Source organism: Thalia democratica, chromosome 3, assembly GCF_965202585.1.
Source record: "Thalia democratica chromosome 3, ktThaDemo2.hap1.1, whole genome shotgun sequence".
NCBI lineage: Eukaryota > Metazoa > Chordata > Thaliacea > Salpida > Salpidae > Thalia > Thalia democratica.
The window spans coordinates 101128742-101147469 of NC_139167.1; positions in this window are offsets into that span (position 1 = coordinate 101128742).

Below are 18728 nucleotides of genomic sequence, written 5' to 3' on the forward strand. Positions count from 1 at the left end.
CGCTTTTTTTATTTTTGCTTAAAATTGTTTAGAAAAAATTTTACAGTCTTCTGAACTTTTTACATTAAAAAACACCTATGCATGCTTTCGTCAATGAATAATCCATACGTTTTAGCACTCTTACACAAACAATTCTTGACTAAAACAGTTAAAACATTGCAAATATGTTGTTTAATGTATTGGCTACGACACGCTTTTTTTATTTTTGCTTAAAATTGTTTAGAAAAAATTTTACAGTCTTCTGAACTTTTTACTAGTCAATGTATAATCCATACGTTTTAGCACTCTTACACAAACAATTCTTGACTAAAACAGTTAAAACTTTGCAAGTATGTTGTTTAATGTATTGGCTACGACACGCTTTTTTTATTTTTGCTTAAAATTGATTAGAAAAAATTTTACAGTCTTCTAACTTTTTACATTAAAAAACACCTATGCTTGCTTTTGTCAATGTATAATCCATACGTTTTAGCACTCTTACACAAACAATTCTTGACTAAAACAGTTAAAACTTTGCAAACATGTTGTTTAATGTATTGGCTACGACACGCTTTTTTTATTTTTGCTTAAAATTGTTTAGAAAAAATTTTACAGTCTTCTGAACTTTTTAATAGTCAATGTATAATCCATACGTTTTAGCACTCTTACACAAACAATTCTTGACTAAAACAGTTAAAACTTTGCAAACATGTTGTTTAATGTATTGGCTACGACGCTTTTTTTATTTTTGCTTAAAATTGTTTAGAAAAAATTTTACAGTCTTCTGAACTTTTTACTAGTCAATGTATAATCCATACGTTTTAGCACTCTTACACAAACAATTCTTGACTAAAACAGTTAAAACTTTGCAAATATGTTGTTTAATGTATTGGCTACGACACGCTTTTTTTATTTTTGCTTAAAATTGTTTAGAAAAAATTTTACAGTCTTCTGAACTTTTTACATTTAAAAACACCTATGCTTGCTTTCGTCAATGTATAATCCATACGTTTTAGCACTCTTACACAAACAATTCTTGACTAAAACAGTTAAAACTTTGCAAACATGTTGTTTAATGTATTGGCTACGATACGCTTTTTTTATTTTGTTAAAATTGTTTAGAAAAAATTTTACAGTCTTCTGAACTTTTTACTAGTCAATGTATAATCCATACGTTTTAGCACTCTTACACAAACAATTCTTGACTAAAACAGTTAAAACTTTGCAAACATGTTGTTTAATATATTGGCTACGACACGATTTTTTTATTTTTGCTTAAAATTGATTAGAAAAAATTTTTCAGCCTTCTGAACTTTTTACATTAAAAAACACCTATGCTTGCTTTCGTCAATGTATAATCCATACGTTTTAGCACTCTTACACAAACAATTCTTGACTAAAACAGTTAAAACTTTGCAAACATGTTGTTTAATGTATTGGCTACGACACGCTTTTTTTATTTTTGCTTAAAATTGTTTAGAAAAAATTTTACAGTCTTCTGAACTTTTTACTAGTCAATGTATAATCCATACGTTTTAGCACTCTTACACAAACAATTCTTGACTAAAACAGTTAAAACTTTGCAAACATGTTGTTTAATGTATTGGCTACGACACGCTTTTTTTATTTTTGCTTAAAATTGTTTAGAAAAAATTTTACGGTCTTCTGAACTTTTTACATTAAAAAACACCTATGCTTGCTTTCGTCAATGTATAACCCATACGTTTTAGCACTCTTACACAAACAATTCTTAACTTAAACAGTTAAAACTTTGCAAATATGTTGTTTAATGTATTGGCTACGACACGCTTTTTTTATTTTTGCTTAAAATTGTTTAGAAAAAATTTTACAGTCTTCTGAACTTTTTACTAGTCAATGTATAATCCATACGTTTTAGCACTCTTACACAAACAATTCTTAACTAAAACAGTTAAAACTTTGCAAATATGTTGTTTAATGTATTGGCTACGACACGCTTTTTTTATTTTTGCTTAAAATTGTTTAGAAAAAATTTTACAGCTTTCTGAACTTTTTACATTAAAAAACACCTATGCTTGCTTTCGTCAATGTATAATCCATACGTTTTAGCACTCTTACACAAACAATTCTTGACTAAAACAGTTAAAACTTTGCAAATATGTTGTTTAATGTATTGGCTACGACACGCTTTTTTTATTTTTGCTTAAAATTGTTTAAAAAAAATTTTACAGTCTTCTGAACTTTTTACTAGTCAATGTATAATCCATACGTTTTAGCACTCTTACACAAACAATTCTTGACTAAAACAGTTAAAACTTTGCAAATATGTTGTTTAATGTATTGGCTACGACACGCTTTTTTTATTTTTGCTTAAAATTGTTTAGAAAAAATTTTACAGTCTTCTGAACTTTTTACTAGTCAATGTATAATCCATACGTTTTAGCACTCTTACACAAACAATTCTTGACTAAAACAGTTAAAACTTTGCAAACATGTTGTTTAATGTATTGGCTACGACGCTTTTTTTATTTTTGCTTAAAATTGTTTAGAAAAAATTTTACAGTCTTCTGAACTTTTTACTAGTCAATGTATAATCCATACGTTTTAGCACTCTTACACAAACAATTCTTGACTAAAACAGTTAAAACTTCGCAAATATGTTGTTTAATGTATTGGCTACGACACGCTTTTTTTATTTTTGCTTAAAATTGTTTAGAAAAAATTTTACAGTCTTCTGAACTTTTTACTAGTCAATGTATAATCCATACGTTTTAGCACTCTTACACAAACAATTCTTGACTAAAACAGTTAAAACTTTGCAAACATGTTGTTTAATGTATTGGCTACGACGCTTTTTTTATTTTTGCTTAAAATTGTTTAGAAAAAATTTTACAGTCTTCTGAACTTTTTACTAGTCAATGTATAATCCATACGTTTTAGCACTCTTACACAAACAATTCTTGACTAAAACAGTTAAAACTTTGCAAATATGTTGTTTAATGTATTGGCTACGACACGCTTTTTTTATTTTTGCTTAAAATTGTTTAGAAAAAATTTTACAGTCTTCTGAACTTTTTACATTTAAAAACACCTATGCTTGCTTTCGTCAATGTATAATCCATACGTTTTAGCACTCTTACACAAACAATTCTTGACTAAAACAGTTAAAACTTTGCAAACATGTTGTTTAATGTATTGGCTACGATACGCTTTTTTTATTTTGTTAAAATTGTTTAGAAAAAATTTTACAGTCTTCTGAACTTTTTACTAGTCAATGTATAATCCATACGTTTTAGCACTCTTACACAAACAATTCTTGACTAAAACAGTTAAAACTTTGCAAACATGTTGTTTAATATATTGGCTACGACACGATTTTTTTATTTTTGCTTAAAATTGATTAGAAAAAATTTTACAGCCTTCTGAACTTTTTACATTAAAAAACACCTATGCTTGCTTTCGTCAATGTATAATCCATACGTTTTAGCACTCTTACACAAACAATTCTTGACTAAAACAGTTAAAACTTTGCAAACATGTTGTTTAATGTATTGGCTACGACACGCTTTTTTTATTTTTGCTTAAAATTGTTTAGAAAAAATTTTACAGTCTTCTGAACTTTTTACTAGTCAATGTATAATCCATACGTTTTAGCACTCTTACACAAACAATTCTTAACTTAAACAGTTAAAACTTTGCAAACATGTTGTTTAATGTATTGGCTACGACACGCTTTTTTTATTTTTGCTTAAAATTGTTTAGAAAAAATTTTACAGTCTTCTGAACTTTTTACTAGTCAATGTATAATCCATACGTTTTAGCACTCTTACACAAACAATTCTTAACTAAAACAGTTAAAACTTTGCAAATATGTTGTTTAATGTATTGGCTACGACACGCTTTTTTTATTTTTGCTTAAAATTGTTTAGAAAAAATTTTACAGCTTTCTGAACTTTTTACATTAAAAAACACCTATGCTTGCTTTCGTCAATGTATAATCCATACGTTTTAGCACTCTTACACAAACAATTCTTGACTAAAACAGTTAAAACTTTGCAAATATGTTGTTTAATGTATTGGCTACGACACGCTTTTTTTATTTTTGCTTAAAATTGTTTAAAAAAAATTTTACAGTCTTCTGAACTTTTTACTAGTCAATGTATAATCCATACGTTTTAGCACTCTTACACAAACAATTCTTGACTAAAACAGTTAAAACTTTGCAAATATGTTGTTTAATGTATTGGCTACGACACGCTTTTTTTATTTTTGCTTAAAATTGTTTAGAAAAAATTTTACAGTCTTCTGAACTTTTTACTAGTCAATGTATAATCCATACGTTTTAGCACTCTTACACAAACAATTCTTGACTAAAACAGTTAAAACTTTGCAAACATGTTGTTTAATGTATTGGCTACGACGCTTTTTTTATTTTTGCTTAAAATTGTTTAGAAAAAATTTTACAGTCTTCTGAACTTTTTACTAGTCAATGTATAATCCATACGTTTTAGCACTCTTACACAAACAATTCTTGACTAAAACAGTTAAAACTTTGCAAATATGTTGTTTAATGTATTGGCTACGACACGCTTTTTTTATTTTTGCTTAAAATTGTTTAGAAAAAATTTTACAGTCTTCTGAACTTTTTACTAGTCAATGTATAATCCATACGTTTTAGCACTCTTACACAAACAATTCTTGACTAAAACAGTTAAAACTTTGCAAACATGTTGTTTAATGTATTGGCTACGACGCTTTTTTTATTTTTGCTTAAAATTGTTTAGAAAAAATTTTACAGTCTTCTGAACTTTTTACTAGTCAATGTATAATCCATACGTTTTAGCACTCTTACACAAACAATTCTTGACTAAAACAGTTAAAACTTTGCAAATATGTTGTTTAATGTATTGGCTACGACACGCTTTTTTTATTTTTGCTTAAAATTGTTTAGAAAAAATTTTACAGTCTTCTGAACTTTTTACATTTAAAAACACCTATGCTTGCTTTCGTCAATGTATAATCCATACGTTTTAGCACTCTTACACAAACAATTCTTGACTAAAACAGTTAAAACTTTGCAAACATGTTGTTTAATGTATTGGCTACGATACGCTTTTTTTATTTTGTTAAAATTGTTTAGAAAAAATTTTACAGTCTTCTGAACTTTTTACTAGTCAATGTATAATCCATACGTTTTAGCACTCTTACACAAACAATTCTTGACTAAAACAGTTAAAACTTTGCAAACATGTTGTTTAATATATTGGCTACGACACGATTTTTTTATTTTTGCTTAAAATTGATTAGAAAAAATTTTACAGCCTTCTGAACTTTTTACATTAAAAAACACCTATGCTTGCTTTCGTCAATGTATAATCCATACGTTTTAGCACTCTTACACAAACAATTCTTGACTAAAACAGTTAAAACTTTGCAAACATGTTGTTTAATGTATTGGCTACGACACGCTTTTTTTATTTTTGCTTAAAATTGTTTAGAAAAAATTTTACAGTCTTCTGAACTTTTTACTAGTCAATGTATAATCCATACGTTTTAGCACTCTTACACAAACAATTCTTGACTAAAACAGTTAAAACTTTGCAAACATGTTGTTTAATGTATTGGCTACGACACGCTTTTTTTATTTTTGCTTAAAATTGTTTAGAAAAAATTTTACGGTCTTCTGAACTTTTTACATTAAAAAACACCTATGCTTGCTTTCGTCAATGTATAATCCATACGTTTTAGCACTCTTACACAAACAATTCTTAACTTAAACAGTTAAAACTTTGCAAATATGTTGTTTAATGTATTGGCTACGACACGCTTTTTTTATTTTTGCTTAAAATTGTTTAGAAAAAATTTTACAGTCTTCTGAACTTTTTACTAGTCAATGTATAATCCATACGTTTTAGCACTCTTACACAAACAATTCTTAACTAAAACAGTTAAAACTTTGCAAATATGTTGTTTAATGTATTGGCTACGACACGCTTTTTTTATTTTTGCTTAAAATTGTTTAGAAAAAATTTTACAGCTTTCTGAACTTTTTACATTAAAAAACACCTATGCTTGCTTTCGTCAATGTATAATCCATACGTTTTAGCACTCTTACACAAACAATTCTTGACTAAAACAGTTAAAACTTTGCAAATATGTTGTTTAATGTATTGGCTACGACACGCTTTTTTTATTTTTGCTTAAAATTGTTTAAAAAAATTTTACAGTCTTCTGAACTTTTTACTAGTCAATGTATAATCCATACGTTTTAGCACTCTTACACAAACAATTCTTGACTAAAACAGTTAAAACTTTGCAAATATGTTGTTTAATGTATTGGCTACGACACGCTTTTTTTATTTTTGCTTAAAATTGTTTAGAAAAAATTTTACAGTCTTCTGAACTTTTTACTAGTCAATGTATAATCCATACGTTTTAGCACTCTTACACAAACAATTCTTGACTAAAACAGTTAAAACTTTGCAAATATGTTGTTTAATGTATTGGCTACGACACGCTTTTTTTATTTTTGCTTAAAATTGTTTAGAAAAAATTTTACAGTCTGCTGAACTTTTTACTAGTCAATGTATAATCCATACGTTTTAGCACTCTTACACAAACAATTCTTGACTAAAACAGTTAAAATTTTGCAAACTTGTTGTTAAATGTATTGGTTACGACACGCTTTTTTTATTTTTGCTTAAAATTGATTAGAAAAAATTTTACAGCCTTCTGAACTTTCTACATTAAAAAACACCTATGCTTGCTTTCGTCAATGTATAATCCATACGTTTTAGCACTCTTACACAAACAATTCTTGACTAAAACAGTTAAAACTTTGCAAACATGTTGTTTAATGTATTGGCTACGACACGCTTTTTTTATTTTTGCTTAAAATTGTTTAGAAAAAATTTTACAGTCTTCTGAACTTTTTACTAGTCAATGTATAATCCATACGTTTTAGCACTCTTACACAAACAATTCTTGACTAAAACAGTTAAAACTTTGCAAACATGTTGTTTAATGTATTGGCTACGACACGCTTTTTTTATTTTTGCTTAAAATTCATTAGAAAAAATTTTACAGCCTTCTGAACTTTTTACATTAAAAAACACCTATGCTTGCTTTCGTCAAAGTATAATCCATACGTTTTAGCACTCTTACACAAACAATTCTTGACTAAAACAGTAAAAACTTTGCAAATATGTTGTTTAATGTATTGGCTACGACACACTTTTTTATTTTTGCTTAAAATTGTTTAGAAAAAATTTTACAGTCTTCTGAACTTTTTACTAGTCAATGTATAATTCATACGTTTTAGCACTCTTACACAAACAATTCTTGACTAAAACAGTTAAAACTTTGCAAACATGTTGTTTAATGTATTGGCTACGACACGCTTTTTTCATTTTTGCTTAAAATTGTTTTAAAAAAATTTTACAGTCTTCTGAACTTTTTACTAGTCAATGTATAATCCATACGTTTTAGCACTCTTACACAAACAATTCTTGACTTAAACAGTTAAAACTTGGCAAATATGTTGTTTAATGTATTGGCTACGACACGCTTTTTTTATTTTTGCTTAAAATTGTTTAGAAAAAAATTTACAGTCTTCTGAACATTTTACATTAAAAAACACCTATGCTTGCTTTCGTCAATGTATAATCCATACGTTTTAGCACTCTTACACAAACAATTCTTGACTAAAACAGTTAAAACTTTGCAAATATGTTGTTTAATGTATTGGCTACGACACGCTTTTTTTATTTTTGCTTAAAATTGTTTAGAAAAAAATTTACAGTCTTCCGAACTTTTTACATTAAAAAAAACCTATGCTTGTTTTCGTCAATGTATAATCCATACGTTTTAGCACTCTTACACAAACAATTCTTGACTAAAACAGTTAAAACTTTGCAAACATGTTGTTTAATGTATTGGCTACGACACGCTTTTTTTATTTTTGCTTAAAATTGTTTAGAAAAAATTTTACAGTCTTCTGAACTTTTTACTAGTCAATGTATAATCCATACGTTTTAGCACTCTTACACAAACAATTCTTGACTAAAACAGTTAAAACTTTGCAAGTATGTTGTTTAATGTATTGGCTACGACAAGCTTTTTTTATTTTTGCTTAAAATTGATTAGAAAAAATTTTACAGCCTTCTAACTTTTTACATTAAAAAACACCTATGCTTGCTTTTGTCAATGTATAATCCATACGTTTTAGCACTCTTACACAAACAATTCTTGACTAAAACAGTTAAAACTTTGCAAACATGTTGTTTAATGTATTGGCTACGACACGCTTTTTTTATTTTTGCTTAAAATTGTTTAGAAAAAATTTTACAGTCTTCTGAACTTTTTACTAGTCAATGTATAATCCATACGTTTTAGCACTCTTACACAAACAATTCTTGACTAAAACAGTTAAAACTTTGCAAACATGTTGTTTAATGTATTGGCTACGACGCTTTTTTTATTTTTGCTTAAAATTGTTTAGAAAAAATTTTACAGTCTTCTGAACTTTTTACTAGTCAATGTATAATCCATACGTTTTAGCACTCTTACACAAACAATTCTTGACTAAAACAGTTAAAACTTTGCAAACATGTTGTTTAATATATTGGCTACGACACGATTTTTTTATTTTTGCTTAAAATTGATTATAAAAAATTTTACAGCCTTCTAAACTTTTTACATTAAAAAACACCTATGCTTGCTTTCGTCAATGTATAATCCATACGTTTTAGCACTCTTACACAAACAATTCTTGACTAAAACAGTTAAAACTTTGCAAACATGTTGTTTAATGTATTGGCTACGACACGCTTTTTTTATTTTTGCTTAAAATTGTTTAGAAAAAATTTTACAGTCTTCTGAACTTTTTACTAGTGAATGTATAATCCATACGTTTTAGCACTCTTACACAAACAATTCTTGACTAAAACAGTTAAAACTTTGCAAACATGTTGTTTAATGTATTGGCTACGACACGCTTTTTTTATTTTTGCTTAAAATTGTTAAAAAAAAATTTTACAGTCTTCTGAACTTTTTACTAGTCAATGTGTAATCCATACGTTTTAGCACTCTTACACAAACAATTCTTGACTAAAACAGTTAAAACTTGGCAAATATGTTGTTTAATGTATTGGCTACGACACGCTTTTTTTATTTTTGCTTAAAATTGTTTAGAAAAAAATTTACAGTCTTCTGAACTTTTTACATTAAAAATACCTATGCTTGCTTTCGTCAATGTATAATCCATACGTTTTAGCACTCTTACACAAACAATTCCTGACTAAAACAGTTAAAACTTTGCAAATATGTTGTTTAATGTATTGGCTACGACACGCTTTTTTTATTTTTGCTTAAAATTGTTTAGAAAAAATTTTACAGTCTTCTGAACTTTTTACATTAAAAAACACCTATGCTTGCTTTCGTCAATGTATAATCCATACGTTTTAGCACTCTTACACAAACAATTCTTGACTAAAACAGTTAAAACTTTGCAAATATGTTGTTTAATGTATTGGCTACGACACGCTTTTTTTATTTTTGCTTAAAATTGTTTAGAAAAAATTTTACAGTCTTCTGAACTTTTTACTAGTCAATGTATAATCCATACGTTTTAGCACTCTTACACAAACAATTCTTGACTAAAACAGTTAAAACTTTGCAAATATGATGTTTAATGTATTGGCTACGACACGCTTTTTTTATTTTTGTTTAAAATTGTTTAGAAAAAATTTTACAGCCTTCTGAACTTTTTACATTAAAAAACACCTATGCTTGCTTTCGTCAATGTATAATCCATACGTTTTAGCACTCTTACACAAACAATTCTTGACTAAAACAGTTAAAACTTTGCAAATATGTTGTTTAATGTATTGGCTACGACACGCTTTTTTTATTTTTGCTTAAAATTGTTTAGAAAAAATTTTACATTCTTCTGAACTTTTTACTAGTCAATGTATAATCCATACGTTTTAGCACTCTTACACAAACAATTTTTGACTAAAACAGTTAAAACTTTGCAAAAATGTTGTTTAATGTATTGGCTACGACACGCTTTTTTTATTTTGGCTTAAAATTGTTTAGAAAAAATTTTACAGTCTTCTGAACTTTTTACTAGTCAATGTATAATCCATACGTTTTAGCACTCTTACACAAACAATTCTTGACTAAAACAGTTAAAACTTTGCAAACATGTTGTTTAATGTATTGGCTACGACACGCTTTTTTTATTTTTGCTTAAAATTGATTAGAAAAAGTTTTACAGCCTTCTGAACTTTTTACATTAAAAAACACCTATGCTTGCTTTCGTCAATGTATAATCCATACGTTTTAGCACTCTTACACAAACAATTCTTGACTAAAACAGTTAAAACTTTGCAAACATGTTGTTTAATGTATTGGCTACGACACGCTTTTTTTATTTTTGCTTAAAATTGATTAGAAAAAATTTTACAGCCTTCTGAACTTTTTACATTAAAAAACACCTATGCTTGCTTTCGTCAATGTATAATCCATACGTTTTAGCATACTTACACAAACAATTCTTGACTAAAACAGTTAAAACTTTGCAAACATGTTGTTTAATGTATTGGCTACGACCCGCTTTTTTTATTTTTGCTTAAAATTGTTTAGAAAAAATTTTACAGTCTTCTGAACTTTTTACTAGTCAATGTATAATCCATACGTTTTAGCACTCTTACACAAACAGTTAAAATTGACTAAAACAGTTAAAACTTTGCAAACATGTTGTTTAATGTATTGGCTACGACACGCTTTTTTTATTTTTGCTTAAAATTGTTTAAAAAAAATTTTACAGTCTTCTGAACTTTTTACTAGTCAATGTATAATCCATACGTTTTAGCACTCTTAAACAAACAATTCTTGACTAAAACAGTTAAAACTTTGCAAATATGTTGTTTAATGTATTGGCTACGACACGCTTTTTTTATTTTTGCTTAAAATTGTTTAGAAAAAATTTTACGGTCTTCTGAACTTTTTACATTAAAAAACACCTATGCTTGCTTTCGTCAATGTATAATCCATACGTTTTAGCACTCTTACAAAAACAATTCTTGACTAAAACAGTTAAAACTTTGCAAACATGTTGTTTAATGTATTGGCTACGACACGCTTTTTTTATTTTTGCTTAAATTTGTTAAAAAAAAATTTTACAGTCTTCTGAACTTTTTACTAGTCAATGTATAATCCATACGTTTTAGCACTCTTACACAAACAATTCTTGACTAAAACAGTTAAAACTTGGCAAACATGTTGTTTAATGTATTGGCTACGACACGCTTTTTTTATTTTTGCTTAAAATTGTTTAGAAAAAAATTTACAGTCTTCTGAACTTTTTACATTAAAAATACCTATGCTTGCTTTCGTCAATGTATAATCCATACGTTTTAGCACTCTTACACAAACAATTCTTGACTAAAACAGTTAAAACTTTGCAAATATGTTGTTTAATGTATTGGCTACGACACGCTTTTTTTATTTTTGCTTAAAATTGTTTAGAAAAAATTTTACAGTCTTCTGAACTTTTTACATTAAAAAACACCTATGCTTGCTTTCGTCAATGTATAATCCATACGTTTTAGCACTCTTACACAAACAATTCTTGACTAAAACAGTTAAAACTTTGCAAATATGTTGTTTAATGTATTGGCTACGACACGCTTTTTTTATTTTTGCTTAAAATTGTTTAGAAAAAATTTTACAGTCTTCTGAACTTTTTACTAGTCAATGTATAATCCATACGTTTTAGCACTCTTACACAAACAATTCTTGACTAAAACAGTTAAAACTTTGCAAATATGTTGTTTAATGTATTGGCTACGACACGCTTTTTTTATTTTTGTTTAAAATTGTTTAGAAAAAATTTTACAGTCTTCTGAACTTTTTACATTAAAAAACACCTATGCTTGCTTTCGTCAATGTATAATCCATACGTTTTAGCACTCTTACACAAACAATTCTTGACTAAAACAGTTAAAACTTTGCAAATATGTTGTTTAATGTATTGGCTACGACACGCTTTTTTTATTTTTGCTTAAAATTGTTTAGAAAAAATTTTACAGTCTTCTGAACTTTTTACTAGTCAATGTATAATCCATACGTTTTAGCACTCTTACACAAACAATTCTTGACTAAAACAGTTAAAACTTTGCAAATATGTTGTTTAATGTATTGGCTACGACACGCTTTTTTTATTTTTGTTTAAAATTGTTTAGAAAAAATTTTACAGTCTTCTGAACTTTTTACATTAAAAAACACCTATGCTTGCTTTCGTCAATGTATAATCCATACGTTTTAGCACTCTTACACAAACAATTCTTGACTAAAACAGTTAAAACTTTGCAAACATGTTGTTTAATGTATTGGCTACGACACGCTTTTTTTATTTTTGCTTAAAATTGTTTAAAAAAAATTTTACAATCTTCTGAACTTTTTACTAGTCAATGTATAATCCATACCTTTTAGCACTCTTACACAAACAATTCTTGACTAAAACAGTTAAAACTTTGCAAACATGTTGTTTAATGTATTGGCTACGACACGCTTTTTTTATTTTTGCTTAAAATTGTTTAGAAAAAATTTTACAGCCTTCTGAACTTTTTACATTAAAAAACACCTATGCTTGCTTTCGTCAATGTATAATCCATACGTTTTAGCACTCTTACACAAACAATTCTTGACTAAAACAGTTAAAACTTTGCAAACATGTTGTTTAATGTATTTGCTACGACACGCTTTTTTTATTTTTGCTTAAAATTGATTAGAAAAAATTTACAGCCTTCTGAACTTTTTACATTAAAAAACACCTATGCTTGCTTTCGTCAATGTATAATCCATACGTTTTAGCACTCTTACACAAACAATTATTAACTAAAACAGTTAAAACTTTGCAAATATGTTGTTTAATGTATTGGCTACGACACGCTTTTTTTATTTTTGCTTAAAATTGTTTATAAAAAATTTTAAAGTCTTCTGAACTTTTTACTAGTCAATGTATAATCCATACGTATTAGCACTCTTACACAAACAATTCTTGACTAAAACAGTTAAAACTTTGCAAACATGTTGTTTAATGTATTGGCTACGACACGCTTTTTTTATCTTTGCTTAAAATTGATTAGAAAAAATTTTACAGCCTTCTGAACTTTTTACATTAAAAAACACCCATGCTTGCTTTCGTCAATGTATAATCCATACGTTTTAGCACTCTTACACAAACAATTCTTGACTAAAACAGTTAAAACTTTGCAAACATGTTGTTTAATGTATTGGCTACGACACGCTTTTTTTATTTTTGCTTAAAATTGTTTAAAAGAAATTTTACAGTCTTCTGAACTTTTTACTAGTCAATGTATAATCCATACGTTTTAGCACTCTTACACAAACAATTCTTGACTAAAACAGTTAAAACTTTGCAAATATGTTGTTTAATGTATTGGCTACGACACACTTTTTTTATTTTTGCTTAAAATTGTTTAGAAAAAATTTTACAGTCTTCTGAACTTTTTACATTAAAAAACACCTATGCTTGCTTTCGTCAATGTATAATCCATACGTTTTAGCACTCTTACACAAACAATTCTTGACTAAAACAGTTAAAACTTTGCAAACATGTTGTTTAATGTATTGGCTACGACACGCTTTTTTTATTTTTGCTTAAAATTGTTTAGAAAAAATTTTACAGTCTTCTGAACTTTTTACTAGTCAATGTATAATCCATACGTTTTAGCACTCTTACACAAACAATTCTTGACTAAAACAATTAAAACTTTGCAAACATGTTGTTTAATGTAATGGCTACGACATGTTTTTTTTATTTTTGCTTAAAATTGATTAGAAAAAATTTTACAGCCTTCTGAACTTTTTACATTAAAAAACACCTTTGCTTGCTTTCGTCAATGTATAATCCATACGTTTTAGCACTCTTACACAAACAATTCTTGACTAAAACAGTTAAAACTTTGCAAACATGTTGTTTAATGTATTGGCTACGACACGCTTTTTTTATTTTTGCTTAAAATTGATTAGAAAAAATTTTACAGCCTTCTGAACTTTTTACATTAAAAAACACCTATGCTTGCTTTTGTCAATGTATAATCCATACGTTTTAGCACTCTTACACAAACAATTCTTGACTAAAACAGTTAAATCTTTGCAAACATGTTGTTTAATGTATTGGCTACGACACGCTTTTTTTATTTTTGCTTAAAATTGTTTATAAAAAATTTTAAAGTCTTCTGAACTTTTTACTAGTCAATGTATAATCCATACGTATTAGCACTCTTACACAAACAATTCTTGACTAAAACAGTTAAAACTTTGCAAACATGTTGTTTAATGTATTGGCTACGACACGCTTTTTTTATTTTTGCTTAAAATTGTTTAAAAGAAATTTTACAGTCTTCTGAACTTTTTACTAGTCAATGTATAATCCATACGTTTTAGCACTCTTACACAAACAATTCTTGACTAAAACAGTTAAAACTTTGCAAATATGTTGTTTAATGTATTGGCTACGACACGCTTTTTTTATTTTTGCTTAAAATTGTTTAGAAAAAATTTTACAGTCTTCTGAACTTTTTACATTAAAAAACACCTATGCTTGCTTTCGTCAATGTATAATCCATACGTTTTAGCACTCTTACACAAACAATTCTTGACTAAAACAGTTAAAACTTTGCAAACATGTTGTTTAATGTATTGGCTACGACACGCTTTTTTTATTTTTGCTTAAAATTGTTTAGAAAAAATTTTACAGTCTTCTGAACTTTTTACTAGTCAATGTATAATCCATACGTTTTAGCACTCTTACACAAACAATTCTTGACTAAAACAGTTAAAAATTTGCAAACATGTTGTTTAATGTAATGGCTACGACATTTTTTTTATTTTTGCTTAAAATTGATTAAAAAAAATTTTACAGCCTTCTGAACTTTTTACATTAAAAAACACCTTTGCTTGCTTTCGTCAATGTATAATCCATACGTTTTAGCACTCTTACACAAACAAGTCTTGACTAAAACAGTTAAAACTTTGCAAACATGTTGTTTAATGTATTGGCTACGACACGCTTTTTTTATTTTTGCTTAAAATTGATTAGAAAAAATTTTACAGCCTTCTGAACTTTTTACATTAAAAAACACCTATGCTTGCTTTCGTCAATGTATAATCCATACGTTTTAGCACTCTTACACAAACAATTCTTGACTAAAACAGTTAAAACTTTGCAAACATGTTGTTTAATGTATTGGCTACGACACGCTTTTTTTATTTTTGCTTAAAATTGTTTATAAAAAATTTTACAGTCTTCTGAACTTTTTACTAGTCAATGTATAATCCATACGTATTAGCACTCTTACACAAACAATTCTTGACTAAAACAGTTAAAACTTTGCAAACATGTTGTTTAATGTATTGGCTACGACACGCTTTTTTTATTTTTGCTTTAAATTGTTTAAAAGAAATTTTACAGTCTTCTGAACTTTTTACTAGTCAATGTATAATCCATACGTTTTAGCACTCTTACACAAACAATTCTTGACTAAAACAGTTAAAACTTTGCAAATATGTTGTTTAATGTATTGGCTACGACACACTTTTTTTATTTTTGCTTAAAATTGTTAAGAAAAAATTTTACAGTCTTCTGAACTTTTTACATTAAAAAACACCTATGCTTGCTTTCGTCAATGTATAATCCATACGTTTTAGCACTCTTACACAAACAATTCTTGACTAAAACAGTTAAAACTTTGCAAACTTGTTGTTTAATGTAATGGCTACGACATGTTTTTTTTATTTTTGCTTAAAATTGATTAGAAAAAATTTTACAGCCTTCTGAACTTTTTACATTAAAAAACACCTTTGCTTGCTTTCGTCAATGTATAATCCATACGTTTTAGCACTCTTACACAAACAATTCTTGACTAAAACAGTTAAAACTTTGCAAATATGTTGTTTTATGTATTGGCTACGACACTCTTTTTTTATTTTTGCTTAAAATTGTTTAGAAAAAATTTTACAGTCTTCTGAACTTTTTACTAGTCAATGTATAATCCATACGTTTTAGCACTCTTACACAAACAATTCTTGACTAAAACAGTTAAAACTTTGCAAACATGTTGTTAAATGTATTGGCAACGACACGCTTTTTTTATTTTAGCTTAAAATTGTTTAGAAAAAATTTTACAGTCTTCTGAGCTTTTTACTAGTCAATTTATAATCCATACGTTTTAGCACTCTTACACAAACAATTCTTGACTAAAACAGTTAAAACTTTGCAAATATGTTGTTTAATGTATTGGCTACGACACGCTTTTTTTTATTTTTGCTTAAAATTGTTTAGAAAAAATTTTACAGTCTTCTGAACTTTTTACTAGTCAATGTATAATCCATACGTTTTAGCACTCTTACACAAACAATTCTTGACTAAAACAGTTAAAACTTTGCAAATATGTTGTTTAATGTATTGGCTACGACACGCTTTTTTTAATTTTGCTTGAAATTGTTTAGAAAAAATTTTACAGTCTTCTGAACATTTTACTAGTCAATGTATAATCCATACGTTTTAGCACTCTTACACAAACAATTCTTGACTAAAACAGTTAAAACTTTGCAAATATGTTGTTTAATGTATTGGCTACGACACGCTTTTTTTATTTTTGCTTAAATATGTTTAGAAAAAATTTTACACTCTTCTGAACTTTTTACCAGTCAATGTATAATCCATACGTTTTAGCACTCTTACACAAACAATTCTTGACTAAAACAGTTAAAACTTTGCAAATATGTTGTTTAATGTATTAGCTACGACACGCTTTTTTTATTTTTGCTTAAAATTGTTTAGAAAAAATTTTACAGTCTTCTGAACTTTTTACTAGTCAATGTATAATCCATACGTTTTAGCACTCTTACACAAACAATTCTTGACTAAAACAGTTAAAACTTTGCAAACATGTTGTTTAATGTATTGGCTACGACACGCTTTTTTTATTTTTGCTTAAAATTGTTTAGAAAAAATTTTACAGTCTTCTGAACTTTTTACTAGTCAATGTATAATCCATACGTTTTAGCACTCTTACACAAACAATTCTTGACTAAAACAGTTAAAACTTTGCAAACATGTTGTTTAATGTATTGGCTACGACACGCTTTTTTTATTTTTGCTTAAAATTGTTTTGAAAAAATTTTACAGTCTTCTGAACTTTTTACTAGTCAATGTATAATCCATACGTTTTAGCACTCTAACACAAACAATTCTTGACTAAAACAGTTAAAACTTTGCAAACATGTTGTTTAATGTATTGGCTACGACACGCTTTTTTTATTTTTGCTTAAAATTGTTTAGAAAATATTTTACAGTCTTCTGAACTTTTTACTAGTCAATGTATAATCCAAACGTTTTAGCACTCTTACACAAACAATTCTTGACTAAAACAGTTAAAACTTTGCAAATATGTTGTTTAATGTATTGGCTACGACACGCTTTTTTTATTTTTGCTTAAAATTGATTAGAAAAAATTTTACAGCCTTCTGAACTTTTTACATTAAAAAACACCTATGCTTGCTTTCGTCAATGTATAATCCATAAGTTTTAGCACTCTTACACAAACAATTCTTGACTAAAACAGTTAAAACTTTGCAAACATGTTGTTTAATGTATTGGTTACGACACGCTTTTTTTATTTTTGCTTAAAATTGATTAGAAAAAATTTTACAGCCATCTGAACTTTTTACATTAAAAAACACCTATGCTTGCTTTCGTCAATGTATAATCCATACGTTTTAGCACTCTTACACAAACAATTCTTGACTAAAACAGTTAAAACTTTGCAAACATGTTGTTTAATGTATTGGCTACGACACACTTTTTTTATTTTTGCTTAAAATTGATTAGAAAAAATTTTACAGCCTTCTGAACTTTTTACATTAAAAAACACCTATGCTTGCTTTCGTCAATGTATAATCCATACGTTTTAGCACTCTTACACAAACAATTCTTGACTAAAACAGTTAAAACTTTGCAAACATGTTGTTAAATGTATTGGCTTCGACACGCTTTTTTTATTTTTGCTTAAAATTGTTTAGAAAAAATTTTACAGTCTTCTGAACTTTTTACTAGTCAATGTTTAATCCATACGTTTTAGCACTCTTACACAAACAATTCTTGACTAAAACAGTTAAAACTTTGCAAACATGTTGTTTAATGTATTGGCTACGACACGCTTTTTTTATTTTTGCTTAAAATTGTTTAAAAAAAATTTACAGTCTTCTGAACTTTTTACTAGTCAATGTATAATCCATACCTTTTAGCACTCTTACACAAACTATTCTTGACTAAAACAGTTGAAACTTTGCAAACATGTTGTTGAATGTAATGGCTACGACAAGCTTTTTTTATTTTTGCTTAAAATTGTTTAGAAAAATTTTACAGTCTTCTGAACTTTTTACTAGTCAATGTAAAATCCATATGTTTTAGCACTCTTACATAAACAATTCTTGACTAAAACAGTTAAAACTTTGCAAACATGTTGTTTAATGTAATGGCTACGACACGCTTTTTTTATTTTTGCTTAAAATTGTTTAGAAAAAATTTTACAGTCTTCTGAACTTTTTACATTAAAAAAACACCTATGCTTGCTTTTGTCAATGTATAATCCATACGTTTTAGCACTCTTACACAAACAATTCTTGACTAAAACAGTTAAAACTTTGCAAACATGTTGTTTAATGTATTGGCT